The sequence below is a fragment of the Calonectris borealis genome, chromosome 3, assembly GCF_964195595.1.
Source record: "Calonectris borealis chromosome 3, bCalBor7.hap1.2, whole genome shotgun sequence".
Classification (NCBI taxonomy): Eukaryota; Metazoa; Chordata; class Aves; order Procellariiformes; family Procellariidae; genus Calonectris; species Calonectris borealis.
The window spans coordinates 27,021,370-27,041,963 of NC_134314.1; the positions used below are offsets into that span (position 1 = coordinate 27,021,370).

The 20,594-nt window shown below is 46.3% G+C and overlaps 1 long non-coding RNA gene across 1 annotated transcript; it reads right to left on the bottom strand.

Moving 5' to 3' along the window:
- Positions 1-8,480: 8,480 nt before the first annotated feature.
- LOC142081322 (uncharacterized) lies at positions 8,481-18,121 on the bottom strand. Its single transcript, XR_012673304.1, has 3 exons — positions 17,673-18,121; positions 17,185-17,375; positions 8,481-8,928 (listed from the first exon to the last, which is right to left on the bottom strand). It is a non-coding gene; the product is annotated as an uncharacterized LOC142081322 (long non-coding RNA).
- Between the last annotated feature and the right edge of the window lie 2,473 nt (positions 18,122-20,594).

The following is a 20,594-nucleotide window of genomic DNA, read 5'->3' on the forward strand; positions in this document are numbered from 1 at the left end:
CCGGGGGCGGGCACGGGGCGGGGGCCCCGCCCCTAGCCGGCCGTGGGCTGACTGTGACGTAAGAGTGGCGCGGGGGACTAAGGGGCGGTGGAGGAGGGGGGCGCTATGACGTCACGGCCGCCGGGGGCCAATCCGGCGGCGGCGGAAGGTTCGGGAGCGGGGTGGGGGTACTGCGCCGGCTCCACGGGGGGCTGAGGCGGGCCCGGCGGCGGCGGGGAGAGGGTCTGGGCCGCACCCGACAGGTCGGGCCCCGCGTCCGCTCCTGAGGATGAGCGGCGCGTCGTTAAGTGAGGGTTTTCCAGCCCAGGCCATGGAAGCAGGAGGCCCCCGTGAAAAACAATATGAGATCACGTAATTAAAGGCTATCATCATGAGATGAGCCACAGGCCTCAATTAAAGGTCACAGGCAAATGTGGTTGATCTGTTTCCTGTGTTTTGAGTAACGGGCTTTGCAACATTATAACGTTTTTTAATATAAGTTCTGGGTGCGATAGATACGTAGGATTTTAACTGGGTCATATAATAAACCCCTGTTTGTGTTGTGTAATTTAGATGCATGTACTGAGCCCGTCCCCACGGATGTCCGAGGAAGGAATCTCAAAGCATCCTCTTTGGCTCCTCTCCAGCGGCCAGGACACTCAACAGAGGAAGTCCCCTGTACCCGCTCCAGATGCTTCATTACCTCCGTGAGATCTTAATGGGGCCATAGCGAGGGAGCCTTGGTGTTAGTATGGCCAACGGGAAGAAAGCAGTTTGTTTCTTTCCCTCTCTCACGTACTCCTCGTCCTGGAAGATGACTTTTTAAATTCTGCCCCCCCCGCCAAGAGTTTGTTCTGTCTCTTTGCTTATTAAATGAAAATGTTACATAAAGAGCAGCTTTGCTTTACAAGGAAAGGAGTCGAGCAGCAATTTGCGTGGGTTTTATTCAAGATCAAATATCTGCACTCCATGGGAAGCAGTTAGCAATTTTGGAAAGCTGGAGGAAAAAGGGTTTGCTGCCTGGCAGCCGTACAGGTGGAGCCATCAAGGCTGACCATGCCAAGCCAACCTCCAGTAGCTTCTCCTGGGTAGCACTGCACTGGTCCCAGGTCCACGGTCACTTAGCTGAAGCAGTCTGTTGCAACCCCACCTCACCTGGTTGACGCTCAGTGTGCAAACAGGCCCCAGGGTGATGCTGGGCTGTAAAGAGGCAACGCGGTAACGAGACGTGTTTGCCCAGTGGGAGCAGAAATTATCTTCCTTAAGCTCTTACTGGGACAAGAAAGACATCTCCCTCCAAAGTAGACATCGAGGCTATGCCACAGTTTTTTGTTTAATCTTATTTCTTTATCATAGTAAGATGTTAATAGGAACGCTTTTTGGTTTGGTTTGGTTCTTTTTTTCTTTTTGTTTTAAAGCCCGAGTCTCAATTTCCCTTTCTCTTTCAAGGAGCAAACCCCGGTATGGTTTTGTGTGCATGATTTGAGATTTTGTAGCAGTTTTCGGTAAGGTATGAGCACTCACAATTGTCCTTGCCTGTGTGTTTTAACACTTTGGAAAAAAAACCAAAAGCCAGCGCAACTCTCGAGTGAGTATGCCCTTCTGAAGGCCCTTTGCCCAAATTTGTGTTTTGGATGTTTCCGAGGCTTCCCTTCTCGTTTGAGGGGAGTCAAGAATCTTGCTACTAACAAAAATCAATGGAATAAGGCACAAGTCCCGTTTTTTCTCACTTGAGCTAAAATGTCATGAGTTCATTGAAACGTGACCAGCATTAGGTCTTTTCACATCTGTAGATCTGAACTTGACTTTTAAATGTGCTTTAAATACATTTGCTTCCCAACGGGTGTACAGATTTGTTTCCATGGTTTATTGATGAGAGATGATTGCACCGAGTGTTACTTTCACAGCCAAAACAGCTTTCTAAATCTGGAAGATGCTTAAATAATTAAGACTCAAATCTGGGGGTTTAAAAATAAAAAATAAGAACCATTTGCAACTTTAGATGCAAAAAGGGATAGAGCGGGGAGTAGGGAGTGTAGGCGGAGAGGGGGGTGGTAGCTGGGAAGCGAGCGGCACCCAGTGCGGGAGAGGGATGTGCTGCTGCCTGGTACCTGCGCCGTGTCCTGCCCTGCCTGCGCAGTGCCAGCGGGCAGGGGAGCCTGCCCCGAGCCCCCAGAGCAGCGGAGCTTGCTCTTCTGGCTTGGCGGTGGGGTTTGAATGAGGCTCCGTACACCTGGGCTGTCGAGTAGCTGGCGAGGGGGGACACAGCTGCTGATGGGGGAAAGGATGAAGCTGGGGGGGACTTTGGCCTTGCCAGTCCGGCTCCAGCGTGTGACTCCCTGCCTGCCTGCTGAGCTGCCGGTTCTTCCCTCTCCTGGCCTCTCCAAAGTGCTCGTGCTGCTATCAGCCAGAGAACGAGAGGAAGGTCATGGCATGGGAAATGTCATTTCAGAATTATCCATTCGGGAGAACTAAGCAAATGAGGGGTAGAGGCTGGGCAGTGTCGTTCTGGCCACTGCAGATGTACTGAGTCCTGGCATTGCACCTGTCCTCTTGCAGCATCTGCGAGTTTGTCAGGAGTGAAGACATTGCCATTGACCCCTCCACCGAGCGCTGATGAAATTGCTGCTGGTGTATTTGCTCAGGATGGGCTTCAGAGACCTCGTTATCGGAGCGGGATCAATGAGGCTGAAGTTCAAAGATGGGCCAATTAAACATTGTTAAGGAGTTAGTCAGAAAGATTGCTAGGACAGGTTTAAAATAAGTTATACCTTCCATTTAATTTTTACCTGTGTCTCATGACTATTATAATCCTGCTTTTCGAGAGAGAAGAGGCAGAATCTGAGCACTGTGGAAAGCCAAGTCGTAAATGACCCAGCCTAGGTAGCAGCAGCAGCAGAGGTGACAAGAGGCCTCAGCAGACACAGTTACCCTCACTAAGTCAACGGTAAGCAACGGGCAGAGGTTGAATAGATGCTAGCGTTTGAGAGTACGGGTAGGAGGAGAACAGCTGGAACAACTGAAAGTAGAGTGAAGAGTCAGCAGGGGCTGCAGCACTGGGGAGATGAAAGAGTTTGGAGTAGAAGGTCCGTCAATGTGGTGTTTGAAATTAGCCTGGGTAAAATGATGGAAGTGTGCGTTGCAGGGAAACGAGCCTGAAAGGTCTTCTTTTGGGGGGTGAGCTACCAAATCTGTCTTCTTTTTAAAAAATCTATTAGAAATCCTAGCTATGCCTATTTAGCAGTAGTTCATCATACACGCTGTAATGAATAGGTCCATGTTTTGATTAGAAACAAATTAATCCATTTTTTCCATAAATAAATTAACAAATTGATTAGAATAAATAACCATCATTTGCCACTCAGTCACCTTAACGGGAATTTTCAGTTCTGCCTGGGTTTGCCTTGGCTTCCCTCCAGGCTGACTGCGGCAGCTCTGTGTTCTTTATCAGCGAGCTAAGTGGGATGCGATTACTGTTCTCTTTAAATCAAACACTGGACTGAAGTACCAGGCTTGAAATTTCAGCATCTCTCTCTTCTGAATACGGTGTTTTCTTCTGTCACGTGAACCACAAATGCTTCATGCGGTTTGTTCAACTTTGTCTAACTTTTAAGTACTTGGTCTTCATAGAAAACCTCAGTTTTCTTCCCAATTTCATACTTGGCAGGTCTCATAAGTAAGTGGCTGGATGAAGCTGCTATTTTGAGATTCCAGCACAAAACTGGTGTGAACACACTAACTCTCTGTTCTGAGGTATGATTGCGTTACAAACTGTCGTTAACTTTTGAGGGTGCTTTTTGCTCTCTGCCATCGAGGGCAAGATTCTCACAAGCTAGAGTGGAGGCAGGTTTTTGGCCTTAACTATGTTTCTAATCCAATTTCACGCATTTTACATTAACAGCAGTTACTTTTCTGCATTTCCTCTTCCTCTTCTTACATCTCCCTGCAGTGTGCAGTGTTGTAGCCAAATGATTACTTTCTAAGACTGAAGACCTGCACCAGCTCACCAAACTTGCAGTGTATTTTGAGAGCCAGGTTTATCCCAGAGGCAGAACAGATGGCGTCCCATGATAGCAAAATATTTTGTTTCTTGCCAAGTAGAATCCAGGTCAAATAATTAGGAAGGTTTCTTTGCCATTGGTGTTAGAATGTTTTTCTCTTTCACCATGCTGCTTGTCATCTCAGAGAGAAAATTTGGTTGAAGTCAACTCTTGTCAATGCTGCTTACCTTAGTTACTTGGGATATGTGCATTTTTACTTGATGTCGTCAATTGGCTGCTAAAGCTTTGATTGCCCCGAGCTGAGAAAATAACAAGCCCTGGGAATCTTGCCACTATATGCTAGCTGGTTTGCCCCCATGGCACTGCTAGGCAGCTGTCACTGGCAGCTGCTGGGGCTGCTAATAGGAGACACACGGAGAATTAAAAGGTGTTTCTGATGAGCAAGTGATAAAGGAGCAGGTAGTTTCAAAATGGGCATGAAGAAAGTGGTCACTTAACTCAGAGGCACAGATACTCAGCTAACCCACGTGGGTAGTGCCCATGGGTCCTCCTCAGTCTGTCTTCTCTTTGTCAGTGCCTACAGTAGCAGTGGCAATCAGGAGCATCTCGTTTACAACCCTGTGCCTCTGTCTCTGGGGCAAACCCAGTCTTTGGTAAGGCACGACTCACCTTAACCCATTCGGGGTTTTTGCTGATGGTTGCAGGGTGCAAGGGAGGGAGCAGGATGTAAGGATTGTTTCATCCAGAGGCAAGCACCTTGGCTGGATCTTGCCCTGGTACTCCTCCATCCCGCTGAGACCCTCGGTAGCCCGGCCCCGCTCTCTTTCCCTGCCTGCTTTTGGGTATTCCCCTCACAATCTGGGCACATCTGCAGTTAAGATTAGAAGCTTTTCAAGGGGAAAAGTGTATTGTCACTTCATCTAGCAAGCAGCTTCTGCTGCCGTAGAGTGATTTTGTAAGAGCTAATGGCAATCACAGTAGGGTGAATAAAGTATAAACTGTGTTATTTTGCATTAGTAATTGGATGCCTGCTCCTTGCCTGTTCCTTTTATGGCGCCTTTTTGTTGACTTACTGTATGGATTACAACATCTAATCCTTCAAAACAACGTTCGATCTTCCAAGACAACATCATAAACCCATCATTTTCCACAGCAGCCTGTCACCAATTTTCTGCCTTATCTCAAAACTAGTAGGGCCGGGATTCGGACCTGTCACGTTACTCAGTATAATGGAACTGGTAGGAGTACAATACTGTATTTCCATTAAGAGTATTAGATGTTCTGGTTTGGAGGAGCCATTAAAGGCAGCATTTGCAATCCCTCTTCATGTGCCATGGTCCATATCCCTTTCTCTTTAATCACAGCCAGCGTAAACTGTGTGAGATAATCCTGTTGTTGAGAGAAAACATCGTCTCACTGCTTAGAGCAAATAGTAAATTGTGCTGGTTTACTGTCCCAAGAAGAGATGCAGGAAAGTATTTTTGTAAGTGCTCCGATTTATCTGAAAACATGTACATGAATCTGAATGGTTGTCATTGGAATTTTTCAAGTATTAAATACATTGAAATTGCCTTGATGCTGAACTTTGTGGCACCAACTCTTACCTGAATGGTCAGTATGGTTATTAAGTCATTACTGCAGCCATGTTTTTGAGGAGGCTGTTTCCCTACAGAGCACTCAGATCCTGCTATAGCTCCTTTCCTCTCTCAGTCTTAAGTGTTCACAGAAGACCTTTTCTACATTTTGAGAAAACCATTATACCTGAACATTTGTCTTGAGTTAAAACTATCGTATGCCATTTTAATAGTCTGTTTTATTGCAGGATCACTGTCTGTGCAGACCAGCCTGAAGCCTCCCTTCCTGGCTGCAGGATACGAAAGCCTCAGTACACAACACTGAGCCCTCTCCTGCCTATCTTCTTCCCAGGTGATCAGTTCACTGCAAATCCAATGTGCTGTCTCTGTTGCTTGCTCAGCCCACATCCCAAGCTGAGAGTAACCTGTTTGCCTGGTATAAAGGTTTGTATCCTTTCCCAGATATCCTTTCCCACTTCTAAGGATTGTTCCAGCTCCCACCTGGGAAGGCAGAACCTGCCTTTGCCCTGTGGTCTCTGCAGCCTTCTTGGGACCCCTGCTTGCACGGCCTGAGAAGAAGGAAGACTGGGAATGTATTTTACAGGCAATTGGAAAAAAATGCCAAGTTACAGATTAAACATTCAAAATAACCAGTGTTCTAGGGTTTTTCACCTTCTCACTGACATCTTCAGAGGGCCCTCTGAAGATGTGCAGCTGAAAAGTGAGCCACCCAAACCAGTGGCTGCTGTTGATGTTTCCAGCCCTGCTGCTGATCTCAGGGGGGTGAGGGACCTGCTGCGAGGGCACCCTGGGTGGGTTCCCAGGCTGCGAGGTACCAGCAGCACCTTGCCAGCTATTGGGAATAATCTCTGGTGGGGGATATAGCCACCAATCCAGGTCAGGTTTTGAGTAGGGCATATTTTAGCATAAGCTTGCTTCTTGTTAGATGAAAAGTAGTTTGGTTTTCCCTGGGAAGGAGGTGGGGTTTGGCTTTTATTCTCCTAGGAATGCATTTTTTTCCCAGCTGTGAACAATACTGGATATAGGTAGACACTGAAATAAATAACTGTGGATATGCATCTCTCCCTCCCTCATTCTGTGCCTGTTTTGACCACTTACACTGTAAACTCCTCAGGGCAGGGACTCTTTCCTATTATGTGCATGCAGAATGGACCCCAAATATTTAGGAGATAGGAGAAGAGTATAGAAATGTTGCACCCCACTGGAGTCATTTTGATAATGACCCAGGGAGCTCTAAGGGAAGACTGGGTAGAGTCCTGATAGTTCTCCAGAGATGCAGCATGGGCTCATCATGAGGTCATAAGTAAGCAAAGGCCTTAAAGCTGATCGAATCCTTTCTCTCACTCTTAGGCATAGTGAGATTTTCCTGAGCATAGCCAAAGATACTAAATTGTTCCTGCTGTGCAAGGTTAGCAGCCAAAATGAACATCCCCAGCCGCATAGATCACCATGTCCCAAGTGTATAGATTGAGGCTGTGACTGCCAACCAAGGCCTTGTCTTAAAGTCCACAGGAGGTCATGGTGGGGTCCTGGGAAAGAAGACGAGTTCTTGCTTCGAGTGGAGGCTGCTGTCTCTGGGGGCACGGTGCTGCTGGTGTTCAAAGAAACACGTCAGATGTACACTTTTGAAAATAAATTATATTAAAAACAATGCCCTGGTCGGTCTCATTAATTTCTTCTTGAACCCATTGCCTCCCTCAGAAGTCTTTTAACCAAAGAAATACCAATAATAACAACAATTAAAAATAACAAGTGACTACTTACAACTTCAGCATGAAAGCAATATTTTAATATACTTGGTTTTGCTTCTGAAAGTATTTTTTTCATGCTGCTGAGGTGACATTTCTCCAAAGACTCTTCTTTTATGAACAAATGCATTTGAGTTTACAGTCCTGTCTTTTAGTTTTACAGTTTTTCATTAAGCCTTACACCTATTTTGATGACACCTAACATTTTTCCTGTGCCTCTGTTACAAAATTTGTTCTATAATCTTAATTCCAACTTCCTGCTTACATAGTTTTTTGCATTTATAACGTTTCCAAGCTGCTGAAACCTGTTCAGTTCCCTGCAATCTATGTTTCCAGTCCTTTGACACAAATTTTCACTTCAGTACTTGAACAGTCACACTAACAATTATTAGGTTTTCTTGTATTTATTGGTTTATTTAAAAGGCTGTAGGAGGATGGCATGATTGCACTATTATCAGAAACAATGTACTAGCGTCTCACATCAATATCCATCCTACTTAGCTGCAGTGTGCTGATGATGTGATGTGGGTTCTGTTGATTGCTTCCCTGTGTAGAAAGCTAGTACATCTACACCTGTGAGCAGCCACTTTTATGAAAATACTGGAATTATGAGACCTGGTCCTTGTTTTTTTGTTCGTCCTTATTTCTCTTGCCTAACTCCATTTTAAATAAGGCAAGTTCCTCTTTTTGAGTCCTGTTACAGTTTTGTCTCTTGCATTTAAGGTTAATCTTTTCAGTGATTTCTGTGATAACAGATTCTGTTTCTGAACTTGATCTCATTTTCTGGTTTAGCTGTATCAATGTCTAATAGCTGTATCATTATTATCTGATAACTTTAAATACCAAGTTTTCATCTAATCAAATTTAGAGGAATTCTGTATTCTTGTAATTGTCTTTTTCTCATTTAAAAGGAAGAGATCTAGCATGGTTGGACTAGTAGCTGTTTTTATTTTATTGTTGGAGTAATTTTATGCACTGAATTTTTCTAAAATTGAAAGCGGTAGCAACATGTATCCAACCTCAGACTTTTCTTGTGTTTTCAAAGAGAAACCTGAAGTGGTTTTTTTGTGCTCTGAAAATTGACCAAAGAACCCCAAATACATCAAAATTGGCAATTTATTTGAATTTTGCAATAGTGCAAGGCAAATAGCTTGTATTTAGTGTCATTATCTCCTGCAATGTGACAAAGGTGAAGACTCACAGGAGTTTCTTTCTCTCCCGTTTCAGGTTGTCTATTAAAATAGGAAGGATATTAAGTATCTTAACATCTACTTCACTTCAGCTGGGTGATCCCAGACTTTCTGAACCTTCAGCTCATGTCAACCTTGTAAAGTTCCTGTCTTAAGGCCCCTTTGGCATCATGTATTTCGTTAAAACACGGTAAGGACCAAAAACTTCTGAGCAGTTGCTGTGGCTCATTCGCTGATGCCTCCAGCCTCCACGTGGGAATGGCTGCTGTGGGATGTCCCCGGACCCTTTCATCTCTGGGACAGCTGCTCTGTGTCAGGACGAAACAGCTGGAACTCAGAAATGCCAAGTTACTGCTGTTTAATGAGTTACCACATCACTTCAACCACAGAAATAAGTTGTTTGTGCTCTTACTTCCTGTTGGAAATGAGAAATGAAGTACATCAGCCTAAAACTTTGCAGATCGAAGCTAGCACGCTTTGCTTTTGCTGGGGACTGAGAGCTTTTAGCTACTGCACAGGGGCTTGTTCAGCTGCAGGGACCGCTTAGGTGTCTGAGCCCTTACATATATTTTAGCAAGAACTAAATTAACTTGGTGTATACTGGAGGCACTTATCGTTGCTAACAGTTCTCCTTGGCACCAGGAGCTCTTCTAGGCATATATATTTTTTACAATGAGGGTGGTGAAACACTGGAACAGGTTGCCCAGAGAGGTGGTAGATGCCCCATCCCTGGAAACATTCAAGGTCAGGTTGGACGGGGCTCTGAGCAACCTGATCTAGTTGAAGATGTCCCTGCTCATTGCAGGGGGGTTGGACTAGATGACATTCAAAGGTCCCTTCCAACCCAACTATTCTATGATTCTATTCTATGATTCTATGATTCTATATGAGAGTGCCTTTGTTCTCATAATTATAGTATCGCTACCAACATGCTATAATTAGACAAGTTAAAAATTGTCTGAGCTCCTACTTCTTGCTGAAATGTGCTAAATTCCGGATGCAGTTGTCACTGAGAAAAACCGCTTTGAAGCTTTAGCTCCAGCATAGGTGGTATCTTCACACCCTCCTCACCTTTCACTTCAGCGGAGCTTTTTGTGTGGACTTAACATGCATGGATGGTCTTTGTAAACACCTCTTCTTGTCTTTTTATTATATATGAGGAGAAGCATTAGAGACTCAATGGAGTGTATTTTTAAAAGTAATTCCTTTATGCCACCTGCCAGCCTTAAGTGTCAGGGTTTTGTTATTTTATTACAGCAGTTTCTCACTGAATATGTTTATTTTCTGTGTTGGGGGCTGCGTAGAGCATCCTCTGAAACTTGGAAAGAATAATCAGCTCACTCTTTTATTCCGTGCGAGGCATCTGTACTCCTCATCCCTCACCTCTTGCAGATAGCAGGTCCGAGCTCTGCACAGCGTGGACAAGAGATTCTAGCTTTGAACTGCTGGCAAATTCAATAAACTGTCGTCTTCGATGTATCTTGGTTTCTTCAACCTACTTTTATGAGGGGAAAAATGCATTGCTGAGGCCTATTTACTTTTTGCTCCTCCTCATATCATTTTGACAAGGTAGCTGCCTTGTTACATCCCTTGTATGGATCATTGATCATGTCGCTTTTTATAACCATCACGTTTTTGCTCCAACCTTTCAGTGAGAGCGCTGACGGCAGAGGAAAGGCAGCTCAGAGCTGAGACTTCTGGCCCCGTTCTCACGAGCATAGTAGCAGGGGATTCATCATCAGAGGCTCTCATCACAAATCCCCATTCTTCACATAGTTTCTTATTTGTCTTCTAGCTCTTGGCAGGCTTTCTGCTTCCACCCACATGGTAAAGACTTGTTTAATAACGGCAACAGTGTGAAGCCCATTAAGATCAGAATTGCAGACGAACTGAGCCTAACTCCCCCTTTTGATAGTGGAGAGTTGTCTTCTTTAAACGAAAGCGGGAAAGGGGGTTTCAGTTAATAATAGCTGGCTGGTTTCTGACACTGAAGCAGTAATAGGCGTTGGCCCTGCGAGTGCCTGAACGCTAAGGCGGGAGGAGATGCGGCGTGTCTCTTCCTCAGCCGTGTTTGCACCGAGCCTGCTGTAGTGAGCTGCCCCATCGGCGAGGAGCTCCCGTGGGCCGTGACCTGGGGCAGGATTATTAACCGCCCCTCCTGCTTCCAGCAGATAGCTTTGTTACACTTGGAGCTCGCATTTTATTTCAAGATATGATGCTTGCCTTTCCCCTGCCTTTTCCTCAATCCTAGCCTCTGCCAGACCGACTCAAAAGCCGCAGTCATCTAATGTCATCTGGAGCATCGCTCTGACGAGGAGGCTTAGTGTTCCCAGCGCCTGGGCTTAAAGGATGTCTGTCCCCAGGGGCGGCAGGACAGGCCACACAGGCACTGAAAGGCTTTGAACTCTGCTCTGTGTATATCAACACCACGGACTAGTTCCTGTGTTTTTGATACGCACATTAATCAGTGTTTCTTACTGCGCCGATATACTCTACAATACGTAGTGTGTATTTTGTAATGCATCAGCAGGGGAAGCTTACACTCCCCAAATGAACTATGTGCATAATGTTAGCTTTATAAAATATGCATGCCTAGTTCATGATCACAGTACAGCATCCCGCACCTAATAGCACGCATGCAGAACTGTGCCAGCAAACTGCCCGGGTGGGGCACAGTAAAGACGTTCCTGTTGTCCAGATCCTATTTTAGCTTAAATGGGGGGTAAAGGCTTCTAGGAAAATGAAGCTTGGCTATTTAAACTCAGTTTTTGCCTGGTGGACTGTATGTGTACAATTTTCATTCTTGGTAAACCCCAGAATGCATCAAGCAGACCACAGGTCAGTAAGATGGGTCCTTCCTCTTGAAAACGAACGGCTTGCGTAGACATCCTGGTAACGGAAAGACTGGAATAGGGAAGGGAATCCTGGGGCAGGATTATTAACCGCCCCTCCTGCTTCCAGCAGATAGCTTTGTTACACTTGGAGCTCGCATTTTATTTCAAGATATGATGCTTGCCTTTCCCCTGCCTTTTCCTCAATCCTAGCCTCTGCCAGACCGACTCTGGAAGGGCTGGAATAAGCGACTGCAGGCTTATAGCTGTGGAGTAGCTCCCTGCAATACCTTGGCCCAGCTGATCTCTCCGTGTTTCTCTTTCTCTTCCCAGTGGGCCCTTTTTCCCCAAGAAGATGGGGTCTTCTTTGGAGAGTCTTGCAGATGACACTCGTTCCCCTCAACTGTGCCTGTGACATCTTTCTTCAGGCTATAGTGCCATGGTCAGCTTAGTCTGGCTGCCATCAAAGGCCTGGTCTGCTACTTCACCCATCACTTTCTGCAACTGCTTGTTCCAGGTTTGCCTGATCTTGGGCATTTGCCTGATCTTGGGGTTGAACCCTGGCTGGAATCTAACCCAGCACAAGCAAGGAAGATTTGCAGAAAGTCTACACCAGCATGAGGGAATTAAACTCGTCCCAGGCTGCTCTCTGGCATTGAGGATGCCTGTGCCCATGCTGCCAGACACACTGCCAAGTGCCCACCCACAGCAGGGTGACTACCCGCAGCAGGGTGTCCACAGGCAGCCTCTCGGTTGGGAGTAGTGCTTCCTTGTGCTAACCTCCAAGTCATAACCAGGAACTCAGCTGGGAGATGGCCAGAAGGCGTTGCTCTTTTTATTTAAGCATGGATGCCTGAGCTCTAGTAGCTGGCCACATTTCCTGGCACGGCTTCATTAAACGAATAGGCATGGTCTATACGGATGTGTGACCGATCAACAAACCCCTGTCTTGGAAGAAGGCTCAGAGGAGGTAGGCAAGGAGAAGGCTTCGTGAGGTGTGCTCATGAAGCTCAGGACAGAATGTAGGAAGTGACCACAGCTATGGTAAAGAAAGATGAATTTATCTAACCACGAGGAGAACCAGAGGGTGGCCTTCGTTGTAGATAGACCACTGTATCAGTTGAGTGGGTCAACTGGTTGCGTAAATGGCCTTCCCTAAAATAGTCAATAGAAAGTATTATCTTCCTGAGCCAGCCAGACCAGCATGGGGGAAGCGTATATATATGGCTCAGTGCAACAAGGAGTATAAAAATCGAACAACCAGCAAAATTAACTGTGAATAGAAAAATGGCCCTGAGCTGGCTTCAACCTATTCCTTCCCGGCGACTGGAGATGCCCATCATTGTGACAGTGAGCATACAGAGACTGGTAATGGGAATCATGTTTGTATTGTGATTCAACTGTGTATTGCAATTGCTATATTATGTTTGTGTTGTGATTTCATTATATTGCTATATTGGTCTGCTAAGTCAAAGCCCCGAGTAACGTCAAATATCGTCAAATAAGTAATTTAGTATTAAAACATTAAACCTTGCTCATATGGGATATCAGAAAGAACCTGTTCAGAGAGTATTAGGCTCCGGCAGGCTGCATGAACTTTGGTGAAGGTGCAAGGGAGAGGATGGGAATGAGAGGTGGGGGCAGGGGGAAGTCAGGACCACCGCTTCCTGCTCAAGCGAGGGCACGTGCTGCATTAAGCGATCATTGAACTATGGTGTCAGTCGTCACTGCAGACGCAGGAGTGGGTGCTACGTGCTTGCTGCAATTTGCTCCTGCTGGTGGTCTCCTTTTCTAGAAGGTACCTAGGACTAGAATTCTCATTTCCTCCTCTAATTTCAAGCAGACTTTTGAAAATATTGACTTCTTTTTCTGCTTTAATTGCTTGCAGTCTCTCAAAAACAGATACTTAATACGTTTTCTGATTTTATTCTTTTGTGGTTTTTTTCCCCCCCCTCCAAGGGGTTATTACCCTGCATTAGCTCCTCTTTCTTTGGCTGAATTTGCAACGGGGAAGAAAACCATGCTGTCAGATCTCATACAACTAGAGCTGAAAGAAAGCAGCTCTACAATAGCATGTATTGACCGGACGTCTCTCAGTTCAATCGTTTTTTCTATTTGTCAGTGAAGCCTTAGAGCAAATTAGTGCCGTGACTGGCCCCTGCAAATTGCAGCGTGTCCACAGGTGGTGGGAGCGATGGCTCCGCTCCCCAGGGTCCCAGGAATGTCCCTGAGGCTTGTTAGGATGCACAGGGTAAGAGCCCCCAAAGTCACACAGCCACAAAAACCCATCACCTACATGAAAGCTGTCCAGTCCTACGTGCTTTGGGAAATTCGCATACAGTTGCTGAAACGCCACAGATCCAGCTCTATGGGTGATATGATATAAAGGAAACATTTCAGTCAAAAGAGTGAAATATTTTTTGAAACCTCTTTAGAAACATATATTTAGAAGAGAGGGAAACTTAGCATGGTGTAGGTTTGCTGGGTTTCTTTTTTAAAAAAGAGCAAGGCCAAGAGGGAAAGATCTGGTTTACATTTTCACAGAACGGGTGCCCAGCTTCGTCTTAAACTTAAATTGCCATTGATTTTAACAGCAGAAGGAATGAGCCTTGCATTGATTTAGGCAACAACTAAAAATTGGATTTCATGTAGCAAACTGTTCTTGGATCATGACTAATTACATCACTTTGGGTAAAAGCTATTAAAAACCTTATATTTATCATGATCCCCTTTTAAATCCTATTTTATCTAAAAAACATCTCTCGCGAAGGGAGAAAACAAAATTCTGTGTTCAGTTCAGTTTTATCTACCGGACAACACTTCTGCATTCTATAAAGACCGTAAGCAGAGGAGTGAAATCACGGGTAGCAGAAATGATGGCTGGAGAGCAGGGTCACCCTGCCTTGGTAGGCCAGTGCTCACCAGGGGAATGGCGGCGCCGGGAGCGGTGCTCCCATCGCGGTGTCCGCTCGGGGGGGCCGCGGCGTCTCAGGTGCGGGCGTTCGGCCCAGCCCTTGCCGGGAAGCCCGTGTTTTGTTTTCCACGGCCTTAGTCAGTGCTGCCTCTTGGCCTCTTGCCTCGGGATGTGCCGCTGCGGGCCACTCCCTGAGGCACTTCAAGGCACATTTTTTGCTGGCAAGGCCAAGAGGTTTTGATTAAATCCAGGGACAAGCTGGGCTTGGCTTGGTTCAAGCTCCCTCCTCTCCTGGGATTGCCTGGGGAGGTGCCCGGGGAGGTGCCCGGAGAGCACCCTGAACTGCGGATAACGTCCCAGGTGGAGGTTACGGCAGATCTATAGGGACTGATTATTTGAGTCTTTACATTGCTGTAGCCTTAGCTGAGGTGTAAATGTGCCTGCCCCACCTCGGGGCAAGCGGTACCAGGCCACAGCAAGCATCTCTCTGGGGTGCACGGCGGAGGCGGGAAGGCAGCGCAGGGTTCCCAGGACGAACAGGAGGGGTGAAGTCCTGAACATGGTTTTGCAAAGGAAAATAAGGACTGGAAAGGAGGTATTTTATGAGGCTTCTGCTGCAAACCATGGACATCAAGGAAGGAAATCAACTGGCATTATTCAGATCCCCCTCCTCTGCTGAGCGCAGTATTTATACAGTAGGAATCACTAGCAGAAGCTTTGGCTGGTGAGAGAGCTACAAGTCTCTTTTTGTGTTTAAAAGGCCCAGATTTTTATTAAAAATTAAATTTAATTATTTTCATTCTAGCAGCCAGTGCTAGACGTGGCTGTCCTGGTGCCACACCTGGCCCAGCATCGCAGCCTGCATCGTTATGGAGACTTGCTCTTACCTGTTGGGAAGGGTGGTGGGCTGGGGCTGAGCGGACATGAGCTAAACAGAAGTTTGGGAGCCAAATTGCCTCCATCCTTGTCTAGTATCTCGTCTGTTGGTCTCATCCATTTGCAGGGCAGTTCTGTGTTAGTAACATGAACCTCCGCTCGGGATTTTCTACCCCCACTGACTGTCCCACTGACTAATGTCTCTTCCAGGTTGTCAGTCTGTACTCTTCTAACCACGGCTGTTGAAAGCAACCTTACAGCCCAGCTCGGGGTGTTTGGGCCTCGTTCACTGGAGGAACACATAAGTCTCTTTCTTCACACTAAATTTGTGTGGTCATGTTGTCATCTTAAATTAAGAACAGACTGATCCCTGTGGTCAGGACCAAAGTTCCTCCATCAGGCCAGGATTCATCCGTCAGATAAATCCAGATCATAAAAGCATTCACCCATTGCATACACAATTTTTTCGACACTATTACCAGCATTGCTGGCCTCTCTCTGCAGGTACTTTCAGAATATCCTCTTTTTCTCCTGTGCCTCTCTCCTTTTTACATTATATAGTATCACTAAAATCACAAATATTTATGGTGTTGGCTGTTCACTTTAGTTAGCTGAGAAAGAGAATCAAAAAAGAAGCTCAGAAAGTAAAACTGAAAGCTGGTGGAAATGATGCAGAACACTGGAAAGAAAACAAAAGGAAGTTATCTTAAGGACAAAGCTGAGGAGCAGAAAGAAATTAGATAAGGTTTGAAGAGATAGTAACAAGGAAATGCTGCCTGGAAAAGAAGATGACATTTTGAACAGGCTAAATAAACTGTAAAACTGTAAGGAATACAGCCATTCATATAAATTCTATTTTAACATTCTCGTTTTGAAATACCAGTGGCAAAACCCAGAACCATAAATATCTTATTTTAAAAAAACAATAGAAGCTGTAAGCTTAGCTTTCTTGGAAGCATTTGCTAGTGCCAGCAGTCCAGACAGCTGAAGGCAAACGGTCTCCCCAGCTTCACCAAGCACCCAGATCCTCCTCCCAAAGAAAGGCAAGAGACCAGAAGGAAAAGATGCTGGGGACTGTCACCGCTTCTGCTCAGCTCTCCGGCTGGTCATGGTGCAAAGGGCAAACGGTGGGAGAACTGCTGAGCGTGACGGGAAACACAGTGCCCTGCACTCAGAGCCCAGCGGCAGCTAATCACATAGCCCTCATCATTACTGATCCCCAGGCGACTTTTTTGTAGGGTGCTAATCAGCGGCTTGGCTGTTTTCCAGCCCACGTGACTGCATACTGCCTGCTGAAATTACCTTCAGCAGTTTGAACTGAATTTGGTATCTTTCTGCATGTCCTAGGTGCTAGGAGTGCTAGGGAGACATGTTGATGCCATGTTGCGACTGCAGTTCCCGACTGACGGGGGGTAGGTGATGCCCTCCTCCCTCTGCCTCTGTCATTTCTTTTGTGTCTTAGAGCAAGGCAGTTAATAATTTTGCAATTCAGGTCACACAACTGGAAATTGCTCTCAAGGTCCAAAATATGACCCAGCCAAAAATATTAGGGGCTGCGCGCTTCCAGTCAGAAGAGACCCCTGCATATAAGTGCCACTCAGTATTTAAGGAAGCGTATGTGCAGGCAATCGGACAGCTTCCCAGGTGACAGTTGGCCTCCATTGCCTAACTGTTTGCTGTCAGCCCGTGGGATGATCGTGTCAAACCTGTTAGCCGCAGGGATTTAAATAACAAGTCTTCTCTCACAACTGCCACAGGCTGAGAAGACAAGGCAGCACTCGCCGATGCTGCAAGCAAGGCCGACGGCTGCCTGTGGGAGCAAGCCAGGGGGGAGCCGTGAGCGGCCTGCCTCGGCTGCACTCACTCCCAAAATCCTGGCACCTGCCCGCCCTGGTCCCACCTTGCTCTTCCACCTCTTCCCAGAACCATAAGCAGAGTTGCTACACACTTGAATTTTGCTTACACTGCTGAGAAATTCGGAGCCGGCTGTCACGCGCCCGGTTACTGGCTTCAGTTGACAAACGGTAACTCATTAATCATGGTAATTTACCTCAGCATACCACTGCAAGAAAACGGATCAAATTCTTCTCCCAGCTCTGTTTGGGCAGTTGCATGACTTCCAGGAGCTTAAGGGAGGGGAGGATCTGGCCCCTCATCTCCCAGGAGAGTCACAGTTGCTGCTGGGAGCTCCTCCTCCCAAAGCCTCTGAGCTCTCGGGCAGTTTTCCTGTTGCAAATTGCCCTGAAAGTATAAAAAAAAAAGATCTGTTGAGGCAAGCTTGGCTGAATGTTTCATTGTTCCTTTGTTTCTAAACACGTGGAAGCTGATTTACGTCTGCTGCCGTCCAGTTAGAGAGGAACAACTGCTTTAAAAAGAAAAAAACACCTCTGGAAACACAAGGGAAAACAATTGGGGTTTGAAAATGAATGGCCATAAGCCCAAAAAGAACCATGTCTGACAAAGAAGAAAAAATAAATAGATTTATTGCTGCTGTATATAAAGCAAACTGTATGTTTTTAAACCCATAAGAACAAATACCCTTTGTTTTCAATGCGTGTTCGAAAATGGTGGCATCGATAGCAGGGAGAAGCAGTTTGAATGCCTTGCTGGGGGAAAATGGCATCAGCACTTCCCGTCTTTGTCAGCGAAACGTTCCCCAACCTTGGCAAACAGCCAGGCCCCTCCGCTGCGTGGCCGGAGTGCGTTTGCGTATCTCCCGAAAGCCGTGTTTCCCTCTTTCCCCTCCCAGCTGTCGCGTTCAGTGTTTGCTCCAAGGTCACTGAATAAGCCCGTTAGATAAGCACAAGGTATTATTAACATTGAAATATTCCTAAGCTGATCTTGTGATTTTTTCCAAGACCACCAAGGATACGCTAGCTCAATATTTCTTGCCAGGCAGCAAGCCAAACACATGATGATAGCTACAAATGTGTTTTCGTGGTCCATGGAGGGCTTCACTGGAAGTACAAGAATGAGCTCTAGTGTCTGCACACTCCTTTGCTTGATCTCTTACTCCTTCTTCCAGGATCCACAAGAGATTTAGCTTGCAGCAGGAGATGATTTTGGTTTTGCTATGAAAACAGCACAGGTGAATAGTTTTCACCTTAAAATCTTAAATTGTTCACTAATCTTAACTACCAACAGATGAGAATAATTTAAGAGAAACCGCTTAAAGCACTTTGTGACCTAATTATGCTTTTGTGTCCTCTGGCAGCGGGAAAAGGCTTTAAAATGTAGATACACTGCAAGCTATTTTACCTTGCCAGAAAGGTGTATGTAAGTACATGTGTCATTAGTGCAATAACCACTGTCTTCTGTTGCAGTTGAAATTATATGCCATTCTCTTACATCTCCTGCAAAAGGGACAATTAAGGACAAGGTCTAAATGCAGCAAAGTCACCTACCGTACCTTCTGGGTTTTGTAAAGGATGAAGCTTTTATCAAAATTAAGCTTTTCGTGACTTTTGTGTTACTTTCCCTGTTCCTGTAAAATGCACGATTCAAATGCAACTTTCAAAAAGGGGAAAATGCTCCTCAGAAACAGCTTTCTCTCTCTACCCATTTGATGCTAATATCCGCTGTAGTGGAAAGGACTGGGCAGCAGGCAAGCATGCTGTACTCCTGGTCTGCCTTCCTCTTCTAAACACGTTAAACAGAATTTTTCCCAAAATAAATTCAGTGTATTTGCAAAGGACTTTAAGGATATTGCCTTTATATGTTTAAACAAACCCTGAGTGCAGGTGTAGGTTATGTAACATCACCAGTGAATGGATAAGCAGACAAGAACAACAAAAGATAATCTGTTTACCCATTCCAATTGCAAATCCCTCCTGCTGGATGACTTTCTGTTGTCACTTATTGTCGGTGTAATGCTGAGGTAACCTCAGTGCTGTAACTCCACATCTATAGCAACACAGGTGAGAGAACCAAAACTTGGCTGCCTACCTCATTTTGATATAACGTGCTCTGGACATCCGTTACCATCAGGCAATGGTTTGCATGGCTTTGCACAGCCTTCACAGGTAACACATCCCTGCTTTGAGGTGCGATCTTTTTTAGACAAATGCCATACGACCAGTAGAAGCTGAGTGAACCATGAAGTCAGTAGCATTGGAAACATGCCTTGCACTGGAAATCCGTATGAACAATGAGAACTTGAAGGAAGTGGGGACATGTTTTTGTGCTTAAAATCATAGAATCATAGAATCATACAGGTTGGAAAAGACCTCTAAGATCATCGTGTCCAACCGTCAACCCAACACACCATGCCCACTAAACCATGTCCCTAAGGGCCTCATCTACACGTCTTTTAAATACCTCCAGGGATGGTGACTCCACCACTTCCCTGGGCAGCCTGTTCCAAGGCCTGACCACTCTTTCAGTAAAGAAATTTCTCCTAATGTTCAATCTAAACCTCCCTTGGTGCAACTTGAGGCCATTTCCTCTTGTCCTATCGTTAGTTACTTGGCAGAAGAGACCAACACCCACCTCGCTACAACCTCCTTTCAGGTAGTTCTAGAGCGCGATGAGGTCTCCCCTCAGCCTCCTCTTCTCCAGGCTAAACAACCCCAGTTCCCTCAGCCACTCCTCACAAGGTTTGTGCTCCAGACCCTTCACCAGCTTCCTTGCCCTTCTCTGGACACGCTCCAGCACCTCAATGTCCTTCTTGGAGTGAGGGGCCCAAAACTGAACACAGTATTCGAGGTGCGGCCTCACCAGTGCCGAGTACAGGGGCACGATCACCTCCCTGCTCCTGCTGGCCACACTCTTTCTGATACAGGCCAGGATGCTGTTGGCCTTCTTGGCCACCTGGGCACACTGCCGGCTCATGTTCAGCCGGCTGTCAATCAGCACCCCCAGGTCCTTTTCCTCTGGGCAGCTTTCCAGCCATTCTTCCCCAAGCCTGTAGCGTTGCCTGGGGTTGTTGTGGCCCAAGTGCAGGACCCGGCACTTGGCCTTGTTGAACCTCATACAGTTGGCCTCAGCCCATCGATCCAGCCTGTCCAGGTCCCTCTGCAAGAGCCTTCCTACCCTTGAGCAGATCAACACTCCCACCCAACTTGGTGTCATCTGCAAACTTACTGAGGGAGCACTCGATCCCCTCGTCCAGATCGTTGATAAAGATATTGAACAAGACCGGCCCCAGCACTGAGCCCTGGGGAACACCGCTCGTGACCGGCCGCCAACTGGATTTAACTCCCTTCACCACAACTCTCTGGGCTCGGCCATCCAGCCAGTTTTTCACCCAGCGAAGAGTGTACCTGTCTAAGCCGTGAGCCGCCAGCTTCTCTAGGAGAATGCTGTGGGAGACAGTGTCAAAGGCTTTACTGAAGTCCAAGTAGACCACATCCACTGCCTTTCCCTCATCCACTAGGCACGTCACCTGGTCATAGAAGGAGATCAGGTTGGTCAAGCAGGACCTGCCTTCCATGAACCCGTGCTGGCTGGGCCTGATCCCCT